Raw genomic sequence first — 11646 nt, 5'->3', positions numbered from 1 at the left:
AACTAAGGGCAAATTTGAGGCTGAGAGTTTTACTTCCATTATTTCATTCAATTTCCACAATAGCCATTGAGGTATATATTCATAACATTGAATTTATAGAGAAGCAAAGTAAAAATTGGAAAGATTAAGCAACTAATCCATGTTATAACAAGTAATAGGAGATAGAACTAGGATTAAAATCCAGATCTGATTCTAAAGGCAGCACTCTCAGCCTGGGTACTGTAACATTTGCCTGTTAAAAGGTGGGTCACTGTCCATCCCTGCCCTTTCATTTAAATCCATATTCCTTGGACGTGAGTCTCGGGAAATTGTTGGCTTCCCTCTCTCGTTATGCTTCCAGAATGCGTTTCCTTGCAGATGATGAAGTGGAGATGGGTAAGAATGAAAGGATGAACAGGAAGCTCCAGATGCAGGTGGGGCATGCTGAAATGATAGGTTGTGTACATAAATCAGTGGATGTGCATGGCTCTTGGTGACAGACACCCATTTGCCCTACAGCCAAACTGTCTGCTTTGGCTTTGCCGAGCTGTTGTGGGAGCCAAACTGTCTACTACTGAATCAGTGACCCAACAAGAGGGGCTGAAATTATTAAATCAAGCCAAATAAAAATCAAACCCTGTGCATTGCTGCAGTGGAAGAAGAAGAGATGTCACATGCCGTTTCTGAGTATTTCAGAGATTTTTGTTGCCTGGGAATGGAATTCCAATGACTGGAAAGGCAGAGGGATGATTGCCTTAATGCATTGCCCGTTAATCCTGTTCATCCTTTTGCCAAGGAGGTAATGAAGCTGAGGCGGAAGGAATTGTTATTAAACAACCCAACTTAAATCTACTATTTAAGCTAAAAGTAAAGCAGAACAGGAAGGTCCCCAAAGTCATAAAGGATAATAGTTTAAGCTAGAGAGGGAAATCTAAGGCAGGTTGCTGTAAACCTTGATTTTCAACCCTGTTACTGATGCAGATGGGCCTGTGGATCTTTTGAAATTTATTACTTTTTCATGCAAATTTGAGCCAAGCAAATTTGAAATTGTGTAATATGAAAATAGTAATAAAGCCTCCCTTTAGGTATGACATTTAGGATAATATAAATTCCCCTTATTTGTCATGTTCCCAGCAGGAAATAGATGGCACACTTAAATTGGATGAAAGGACTATTTACAAAGGTGTGGGCAGGGTGCAGGGAAACTGCCAGAAGTAGTACAAACACTGGCTCCAGACCCACAGGGACCAGGGGAGGGAGCAGTTATTGAACCCTCAGCAGGCCAGCTGTATGGGGAGGGCCACCTGATGGGAACCTGGGTCTTTAGTAGAGGGACACAGCTGGTCTGTGGTGGCCCAGCAGAGTAGGACTCCTAGAAATTGATACCCTAACCTCTGTCCTCCGTCTCCCTGATTTCTTGCAGGTGCTGTGCATTGGCAGAATCTGGCTGGAAGCCAGAGGGCAAGGAGACTTGTTGATGTTGCATATATAGATCAAGTTCCTATGGCGAGCAGGGTGAAGGATCCGGAGGATCCCCAAGCTAAACCAAAAACCGAGCCAAGAATCATATAATTTCAAACTAACAGTAGGGCAAATTGTAAGGGATGCTATTGTTCCATGGCAATGCCCTTTCAGCTGGTAAACAGCACTCACACCCCGACTTCCCCCAAACTATCCATCCATGGTCAGGATTGCACTTGAATTGTATCGATTTTGAATTACGAGCAGCTTTGAGGAAACATGCGTTCCATTGAATTCAACCTCCCCAATTCACCTTCTCCCAAATATCATGTTGGTTTGGGGTCTTCCTATAGGAGATTTTAAGCTGCAAATTAATTACCAGGCTACAGAAAGAATTCTGGCTCACCTTTACGCAGCTTCTGTGTTCTTGAAATGCCAGAAAATTAAGATTTTTCTAAATACAATTCTATTTTTATTTTGAGGCATGGGATGTTTTAGGTGCAGTGCAGCCCTTCTTTCCTCTTACCCTAGAACTGATTGGTACTCCAAGAAATTAATTTTAAATGGAATTAACAGTGATGTTTTCCTTGTCACAATGGATTGCAGAAGTCCTGGCTGCTAGACTGTAAGTTCCCTGAGGGCAGGGGTTTTGTCTCATTCAACAACGGATCCTCAGCTTCTGGCATAATGCATGGTTCTTAGAAAGTACTCAATAAATACTTTTTGAATAAATGGACAAAGCTTTTAAAATTATGCATAGATCTACGCTGAATCATACCTATTTTTAACCATATTCCCTAAGTATGTATTAAAGATTTCAGAATCACTATAAATTGTGAAGGTTGAATGGCTCCCACCTCCACTGGAATGCTGGGAACACACAAACTAAGAATTAATATCCAAGATTATTAATCCTTGTGTATGATTCAATCTTTTTAAGGATTCTATGAACTGCAATTACTGCCAATTAAATTTTTTCCCTAAGACTCAGAGAAAGTCATTTATCCTTTCAGATCCCTGTGGATGCGGAAAACTTGGAATCTCGACCAAACCAAGTGTAAGAGTTGCCATGGGGCCCATTTTGTTCAGTCATCTGCTTTACTTTAAAAATAACAAGGCTGTATATTAAAGCCATCAAGGTTCAGTTCCAAGTGGGTTGAAAGGAGCTTTGATTCTCTCTAGGTAGCAGGATTCACCTCTATCACCTGCCACAAGGCAAGGACCAGCTGGGAGGGGCGAGAAGGATTGAGAAAAGCTTTGCCCTGTGATACTGTTCTTTGCTTAGAAAGCCTGCATTCTGGCATCTCTTAATGATGGCTTAATTTGGGGTATTTTTAATCCAGGAGATTAAACCAAGCCATCCATTAAGAAGTTAATCCATGCATTTGATTTCCATTAAGAGGGAGAAGAACAGATTTTTTTCCTCTCTCTTTTGTCCTAATTTCCCCTTTACTTAAACTTCTTCTCTGCTCAGTGATGTCATTGTAGCTTTTAGTCTCTGGCCTGAGGGTGTGGGTGTTAGCAGGTCTCTCTGTAGCCACTGCTGATTCATCTTGGTGAATCATCTGCCTGGGCTTCTGGGCTAGGAAAGAGTGATGTCACTGTATGTCCTCTTCCTCCTCCTCCACCCTGGCCTCTCCTTTAATACTCTGCATGTTCGCAACAGGCGTGTTCAGCTGAGACTTCCCAGGAGCCTGGGAACTCACTAAGCTTCCCAAATGCCGGGTGATCCCAAGCAGGGAGCCTGGAGTTCTCACCAGTGCAGGGCTGAACTTCTTCACCTTGCTCACCACGAGGACATTCATGACTCAAACAGCGAGGAGGTGACCAAACTGACACATCAGAGGCAGCCAGACATCCAGCAGTCAAGCTTCCCAGCCCTGCTCAGCCTCTCTGCTTTGAGGTCAATTATTATAAACTATCATTTTTGTAGGAGGCTCTTAGTTAAATGGTTGTATAAACCATGGCTCTGTTTCTCAGCAGTTATAATTCAGAGCCTCTGGTACAACAGTAATCCCTGGTTTAATCTTTTCTCTCTCTCTCTTTCCATTTCTTTTTTTCTCTCTTCTTCAACTGCTTCTCCACCTCACTCCTAACTCAACAGTTTCCAGCTGTGTATCGCTTGGCTCTGCTTCCACCCCCAGATTTTTCTGTAACATTCAGTTGAACTCCTTCCAGCTCCCAGATGTGCTATTTATTTATGCTGAAGCATCTGGGCCTCAACACAGCCCTGTCACTGCAACATGGAAAACTGCAAAAAATTCAACTGGCAGCTAGCTGGCAGGCTGCACCATCCTGACAAACCAAGGAGGCATTTCAAAGGCGTATGGGTGAGGTCAAAGTGAGGGGCGTGAGGGGTGATGGCAACCCAGGTGAAGCCAGAAGCTCACACTCTCCCATGCTGTGGCTTTTAGATGAGTCTAGTAACACTGGAAGATGAGGGTCTGATTTATTTCAAAGCAGGATAGTGCCCAAATAACTCATTCTCCTCTGTAACTGACCTGGAAGCAAGGTTACCCAATGGGGTTGTCATCCCAAAGTGATGGGGCTCTGAGCACCAAGGAAGACAGTCCAGAACTTGGGATTGTGGGGGCCACTGGGGAGGGATGCTGGACTGGGAGCCAGAGTCCTGGTTCTGGTTCAAATTTTCTCCTGCCCCACCTCCCTTTTTTTTAAAAAAAATATTTATTTATTTATGGGAGAGCGCAAGTGGGGGAGGAGCAGAAAAAGGGGAACAGAGGATCTGAAGTGGGCTCTGAGCTGACAGGCTGACAGCAGCGAGCCCAATGTGGGGCTCAAACTCACAAATTGCGAGATCATGACCTGAGCTGAAGCCGGATGCCCCGACTGAGCCACCCGGGTGCTCCTCTCCTGCTTCTTTTCATGACCCTAAGAAAGCCTCTTCATCTGGGATTCTATACCCTTTCCCACAAAATTAGAAGATTGGGTTAAATGGTGAGATTTCAACCTTTTTCTTAAAAAAAATTCAACCTAAATCTTAAGTGGAAGTCTTTTATGTGAGTTTAATACTATGGTGCAAGGAAGTGGTAATGACAATGTTTTGTTAAACAGCATTGCTGGCAGCCATTCCAGGGCACACTGGATCCCACAGAATTCAAAGGCAGGTGGGGTGTCAGAAGTGTGCCTTCCCAACATTCAAGCATCCTCACCTTGAGAGTCATGGGGCTTGGCCACATGGCTACCCTTCTCGATGGCAGAGAGAACAAGGCCCTCAATTGGCACTCTCTCTTCCTTTTTCCTTCCCTGGGCCAGTCTAACTTCCTCCACCCCCTCCTCCGTTCTATTACCCTCTTATCCTTAGTTTCCTGCTGATATGGCTAGTCATTCAGTTCCATCCTCTCTGAATAGGCCAGGTAGAGCAGACATGGGACAGAACCATTTATAACGTCAGGTGAAACAAATGCTTGGCACACGGATCTTCCGGACTACTAAATGGAGCCTCTCTTGGCAGAGTTTCTGTGTATTGTATCAAAAGAAACTATTCACTCTCTTTTTCCACCTTGAGTCTTGTTACTGAAAGCCCCGCTTATCCTAGCCCTAGCTTGTGTGGCAAGCCCCAGGAATAAGGGTAGGGGCGAGGATGGGTCTGTGCCCCTCTGTCTAGCCATTTCTGAGATAACTTTATTGAAACTTGAGGGTTCCTTAAAGCATACTTTGAGGACCACTGCACAAAATATAATCATCACTCCCAATCCTTGGGTCCTAAAAATTCAGAGAAGAGTAGTCTTCACTTAGATTAGAATCCTAGGAAGTTTTTGGACTAGAGGACTTTTGGAAATTCCCCCATCCTTTCTTAGCTGCTGTTTTGAGGGAAGTCTACACCAATCCAGAGTCTTACCAGTTGAGGGAAATTCCCCTTGAGGAACAATTCATAACTCCTAGCACAATATAGCTATCCTCAGGTGACACAACTTTCTCTCCAATGGTGGAGTGTGAGATACTCTAAGCACATTTCAGTTTTGGAGAATATCACTCCATACAGGTGACTTCTTATTCACAGACCCAGGAGTCCAGGTGGCCTAGAGGTGAGGGCTGTGCCACCGAAGGAGATCCCAAATCATCTCGGCTCCGTGGACAAATGATTACTTTCCCTCTGATCCTCAGTGAATGGTATAGCACCATACTTAAAGCTGTTATACATTGTATTATGTTCTCCAAATATTTGCTGCCGTACTTAGTGATGGATTAAGATCTCCTGGCTACATGAATGTTGAGCGTAGTCACTGATTTGCTTTGGCCAATGAAATGTGAGAAGTGATGCATATCACTTCCAAGATAACACTCTCAAAGCTCATGTGAAATTCTACCATCTTTCTTTTCTCTCTTTTAACAAAGGGCAATATATGAAAAGGGCAATATCCCAAATAGTGGTTGCATCATCAGCCTGGGTCTCAGAATGATGAGGATGTGAAGAGGCAGCAGACCCAAGACAGACATGTGATAAATATGGAGCATGAACAAGAAATACACCTTTGCTTTTGTAAGCCTCATTCTAGCTCAACTGTTTCTCATGGATTAGGGGCCAGACACACCTAGCTCGGAATTTCAGCTGTAGAACCTCAGACAAATCACTTAACCTCTTGAAGCTTCCATTTTCTCATCCATGAAATGGGGACGATAATGGCACTCATCTCACTGGGTTGTTGAGAGACTTAAATACAAAAATGCAAGTAAACTGCTCAGCACAGTGCCCGATACTTAGAAAACACTTGATACATGTTACCTACTATTATTGTAAAACATATTTAGGGCACAGGAATAAAAACATGGGCGTATATGAAAGAGATGAACAATTATGAAGCAGAATAATTGGTCATAAATCTTCTTTTAACACTTAATTTTTTAAAATAATACTCAGTGGGGCACTTGGGTGGCTTAGCCAGTTGAACGTCTGACTCTCAATATTGGCTCAGGTTGTGATCTCACGGTTTGTGAGACTGAGCCCTGTGTCAGGCTCTGTGCTGGCAGCATGGAGCCTGCTTAGGATTCTCTCTCTCTCCTTCCCTCTCTCAAAATAAATAAATAAATAAATATTTAAAAAATATAAGTCAGTATTTATGACTCTATGCAGTAAGAATAATGGCTCCCAAAGATATCCGAATCTCAATCCCCAGAACCTGTTAGTATGTCACCTTATATAGCAAAAGGGACTTTGCAAATGTGATTAAGTGAAGGATTTTAGAGATGGCAGTTTATCCTGGATAATCCAGGTAGGACTGATGCAATACAAAGGGTTTTATAAGCGAAAGAGGGAGGCTGGAGAGTCAGCAAGAGAAGGAAATGTGAGGATGGCAGCAGAGTTAGGGGCGATCCAGTTGCTGGCTGGAAGAGTCAAGGAATGCAGGAAGCCTCCAGAAGATGGAGAGCCATTAGCATGGATGCTCTGCTATGGCCTCCATTAGGACACAGACCTGCCACCACCTGGATTTTAGTCCAGTGTGACCATTTGGACTTTTGACCTCCAGAACCATAAAATAATGTAATATAATATGCCACTAAATGTGTGGTAATTTGTTACAGCATCAGTAAGAAACTAATTCAGGCCCAATCCTTTTTCTGTCATTTCAGCTTTGCTTCTTGTCAACAGGTAGTCTCATTTTCCTCAGTCCAAAATCAGAAAGGTTTGGGTAGGCCTTTTTTAGATCCCAAAGCATGCTGACTCATCAATTGGGACCCTGCCTGTGGCCACCCTTTCCTGCCAACTCCCTCCTCCATCCCACATGATCCCACCCTATCAATCTCACATACATAGTTTCAAATCATAAAAGGAATTTTCTATTTTAATTTTAAAATGACATGTTATACTTTGCTCACTGTATGTATTTTCCAGTCACTATTGAATGATAAAATTAAGGCCAGAAGGCCAAGCTCTTAGATAAACCTGAATTATGCCAGCATGTTTCTTATCATGACTTTTTCCAGAATTCTCTTCTAGCAAATGAATTCTTCCATCATCAAGAGAATGTCACATAAATTCTCTTGATGATAAATGAATTCATTTACTAGAGTAATATAGGAGGCATATGGTAGCAATTTAAAAAAAATATCATTGGTTGCTGAAATTTTGTTTGATTATAAACAGGGAGAAGTGATTGTTGTTGTTTGCTTCTTTTAGGGACTTTTATTTTACTTCATAATTTTTTTTTTTATTCCAGGATAGTTAACATACAGCATTATATTAGTTTCAGGTATACAATTTAGTAATTCAACAATTCTATACATTACTCTGTGCTCATCATGGTAAGTGTATTCTTCAATCCCCATCACCTATTCCACCCATCCCCCCACTCACCCTCCCTCTGTAACTACCAGTTTGTTCTCTACAGTTGAGAGTCTGTTTCTTGGTTTCTGTTTTTTTTCCGTTTGTTCATTTGTTTCTTAAATTCCACATATGAGTGAAATCATATCGTATTTGTCTTTCTCTACTTGACTTATTTTGCTTAGCATAATACTCTATAGCTCCATCCATGTTGTTGCAAATGGCAAGATTTCATTCTTTTTTATGGCTGAATAACATTCCAGTGTGTGTGTGTGTGTGTGTGTGTATATATATATATATATATATATATATATATATATTCACATCTTTTTTATCCATTCATCTATCAATGGACACTTGGGCTTCTTCCATATCTTGGCTATTGTAAATAATGCTGTAATAAACATAGGGGTGCATATATACTTTTGAACTGGTGTTTTTGTATTACTTGAGTAAATACCCAATAGTGCGATTACTCGATCATAGGGTGGTTCTATTATTAATTTCTTGAGGGATCTCCATCCTGTGTTCCTTTTTATTGGTTTTGGTGATGGCAGACAAGAGACAAGAGGAGTATTTGTCATCTCTTTCGCACAGGCACTTTTCAAACTTTTCAGCTCACCTGTCTGTAGTATGTAGGCTGTGCAGGTGCTTCAGGGGTCTCCCTTATGCTGGCAAACCTGGAAAGAAGCCTGCTCAATGTACTACCATTTCCAGGACTATCTCTGCCTCAGGGGTTCTTGGTTCCTTCACTGCTCATGCTTGGAGTTAAGAGAATGAGTCACATGGGGAGGTGTAAATTTCCTGACCCTTCCAACTATAGTTCATAGAGTTAGCCACAAAACTTGTAAATATTCTCTTTGCGTTCTAAATTAAGATAGTAATTTTGTGCTCAGACGGCTACTTTTTTTTTTTTTTTTTTTGCTTCCCATTGACTCCCAACTCACAGAGCCCAGGCTGAGAGTAAACAACTTTCCAGAATCTCCTCAACCATAAAATGCTGGTTAGTTTTTGTTATTTTCCCTATTAAAATAGGGTTGCAGTATGGGAGGGGTACCCTCTACCAGTCCTGGTGCCAGAAAATAAACCTTTTATCTGTCTTTATACCTGGCCTTTTCTTTCTTTTTTAAAAAGTTTAATTTTGAGAGAGAGAGAGAGAGAGAGAGGGAGGGAGGGAGAGAGAGAGAATGAGGAGGGGAGGGGCAGAGAGAGAGGGAGAGAACGAATCCCAAGCAGGCTCTGTACTGCCAGTGCAGAGCCCAATTTGGGCTTGATCTCACAAACCGTGAGATCATGATCTGAGCCGAAATCAAGAGTCGGATGCTTAACTGATTGAGCCGCCCAGGCACCTGGTTGACCTTTTATTTCTAAGTGTCCCCCCCATTACTTTAGAGGTCAGGGCTGTGAGCAACAACCCCTCCCCCCCCCCCCCCCCCCCCCCCCCGCCTCAACTCGAAACTCCTCTTCTTTCTGATATCCAGTCCTAGGGAAGGGTGGTCTGGCTACTCTCCAGTGACCAGCATCTCCCTCTCGGAGTGTAGTGTAAAATCTTAATACGTACAGTATACTCACTATCCTCATGCTAGATTTTTACTATTACATTTCAGCCTGGATTCTGCAGTGGAAAACTTAGTGCAACATAACTTTCATTCAATATTTTTATCTAAATATGGTTACACCCATTTTTAGCTAGATATTGCAGGAATTGGTATCTGAACCATACCAAAGAGCAGATGGAGTTGGCTTTTTCTGAGGAAGACAAAGCATTAGGTTTTCTTGTCTTAGTTATGAAAATGCCAGCTTGAGCAATTAACTGGCTCGTGTCCTAATTGTCTTAATGTGTGAATCACAGGGGCCATATGGCCCACCTGATCAATTGTGTGGGTATGAAGAAGGGGAGGGAAAAAAGGAATCCAAAGGGGCATAGTTAGTCACTCAAGTCTACCATTTATGTCAGAAGTGTGTTGGTTGCCAGTAAAGATTTGTAGATGTAGCTGCTGGGAGAAGCGAGCAGCATGGCGTGTCTCTGAGCTGGTCTTGCCTTCATATTATAGGGAGATGAAAATATTTTTTGGAGTCTAAATTACATGTGTGAAGAAACAGGAGGTAGCAATGGGGTTCTATGTATGAAGAAATAAAGCCAATTAAAAATAATTATCATCATCTTTGAAGTTCTAAAAAAAAAATCTTGTCAAGAATATAACCCCTCACTTGTGCCCATCTTGAGTAACAGCTGTCTCCCAGTTGCCATCAATTCCTCACTTGCCTTAATGGCAAAGGGTAGAGTCCTACCTTGGATCATATTACTGCTCTTTATTTTCAAAGGCTTCTCTTGAGTGGCAGCCACAAAAATCTCTCTTCTTTGGAAGAATTCAAATAATTTCCAGACATTCATTCATGATTTCACTTATAAACTTAGTTTTAAAAAATAAGGGTGTAGAACAGGGATTTAAAAGTGGAGTCTACAAGCAGAATTGTTCTGTTTGGTTCTCACAGGATTTTTAAGAAATTTCACATTAAAAAAATGCAGATTTCTCCACGGCTGTAATTAGCTGGAGTTAAGTGGCAATCGCTAGCCTGAGAAAGGGCATAACCCAATCTTCAATTCCCTACAGACGTGCACTGGGCTGGCTTCATTCACTTATACCACCTGCCCGGTCCTATAACTGAATCCTGGCCTGAATAACCACCTCTGACACTATTGGGAAACTGAGGTACAGAGTTACTCTGTGAGGTCCGCAAGGACTCAGCTTTGTGTGTGAATGGAAGAGGACCTGAAGTGGGGAAAAGTTTTTAAAAGCAACCGGAATGGTTTCTCTATAAACACACAGTGTGGGGGAAGCAAAGAAAGGAAAGTGATGGAGACAGAGAAATCGATGAGGAAATGGGGGAGGAGGGCATGGTTCTCAGGAGAGCTTTTGTGCCCATTTGGTAGCAGGGGACAGAATGAAATCCACCAGTCTGTTCCTCATGTGATATTATCTCCTGCAGACAATGCCCAGGTTCCAGACACAGTGTCAACTGGAGATGGCCACATTTGCAGAGGCTGACTTCAAGACATATGTTCACTTTCTCCTCTAAATTCTATAAACTCTGTGTCCTTGGATGAAGCCACTATAGCTTTGGACCTGAACCACCACAGAACTGCTTTCATAAAGTGGCTCTCTGTCCCGCTCGCCAGCCTTTGTGGCTGGTGCTATAGGAGATGCCCATGGTGCTGGATTCAGCATCAGGATGGTACCGGGGCTTTCAATTCTGATATTCCTTTCTGGGTTCAGTATTGAGAATACATGTTTTCTCTGAGAACATGTTTTTTCGTTTTGTTGCTGTTGTGTGTATGTGTGCGTGTGTTTTTAACATTGCAAACATTATAAAGGTTATAACCACATCTCCTTGCACTGGTAGGTGAAAGGCCAGATTTCTCTCCTTGCACTGCTGGGTTAAAGGCCAGAATCTGTGGCCAGCCTCCAGTAAGTACAGCAGACATAGTGGAATGGGACACATTTGGGTACTTCATTCTAGTTTTTTTTTTTTTTTTAATTTCCCCAGCCCTTAATTTTCCTTTGTTCTTTTTTCTTGACTATAACTTTTTAAGTGCTTTTTAAAATGTCCTATTGTTATCAGATATTATACAAATACAGAATGAATAACCAAAATGGGCATTCCAGAAAGCAAGGAGTATCTGCAGTTAAATTAGCTCGAGTAAAAGGAATGGAACCCCATGCTTATGGATACTAAGTTGATTGCAACACGTAATTGAACATTTTAACCACAAAATACTTTCCCATTAATTTAGAATTCAATTTAATTTTGGCTTTGTTCATTTTCCCAGGTCTTTGATGTAAATTCCTAGCTTCATGAAGATCTATGACTTGTTTGATATAAAGTGTGTGTGTGGATCTTCTAATTGGTTTCTCTCACACCAT

The sequence above is a fragment of the Panthera pardus genome, unplaced genomic scaffold, assembly GCF_024362965.1.
Source record: "Panthera pardus isolate Hobbes unplaced genomic scaffold, ASM2436296v1 HiC_scaffold_7, whole genome shotgun sequence".
Classification (NCBI taxonomy): domain Eukaryota; kingdom Metazoa; phylum Chordata; class Mammalia; order Carnivora; family Felidae; genus Panthera; species Panthera pardus.
The sequence above is the reverse complement of the archived record's forward strand: the minus strand, read 5'-3'. Positions refer to the sequence as shown.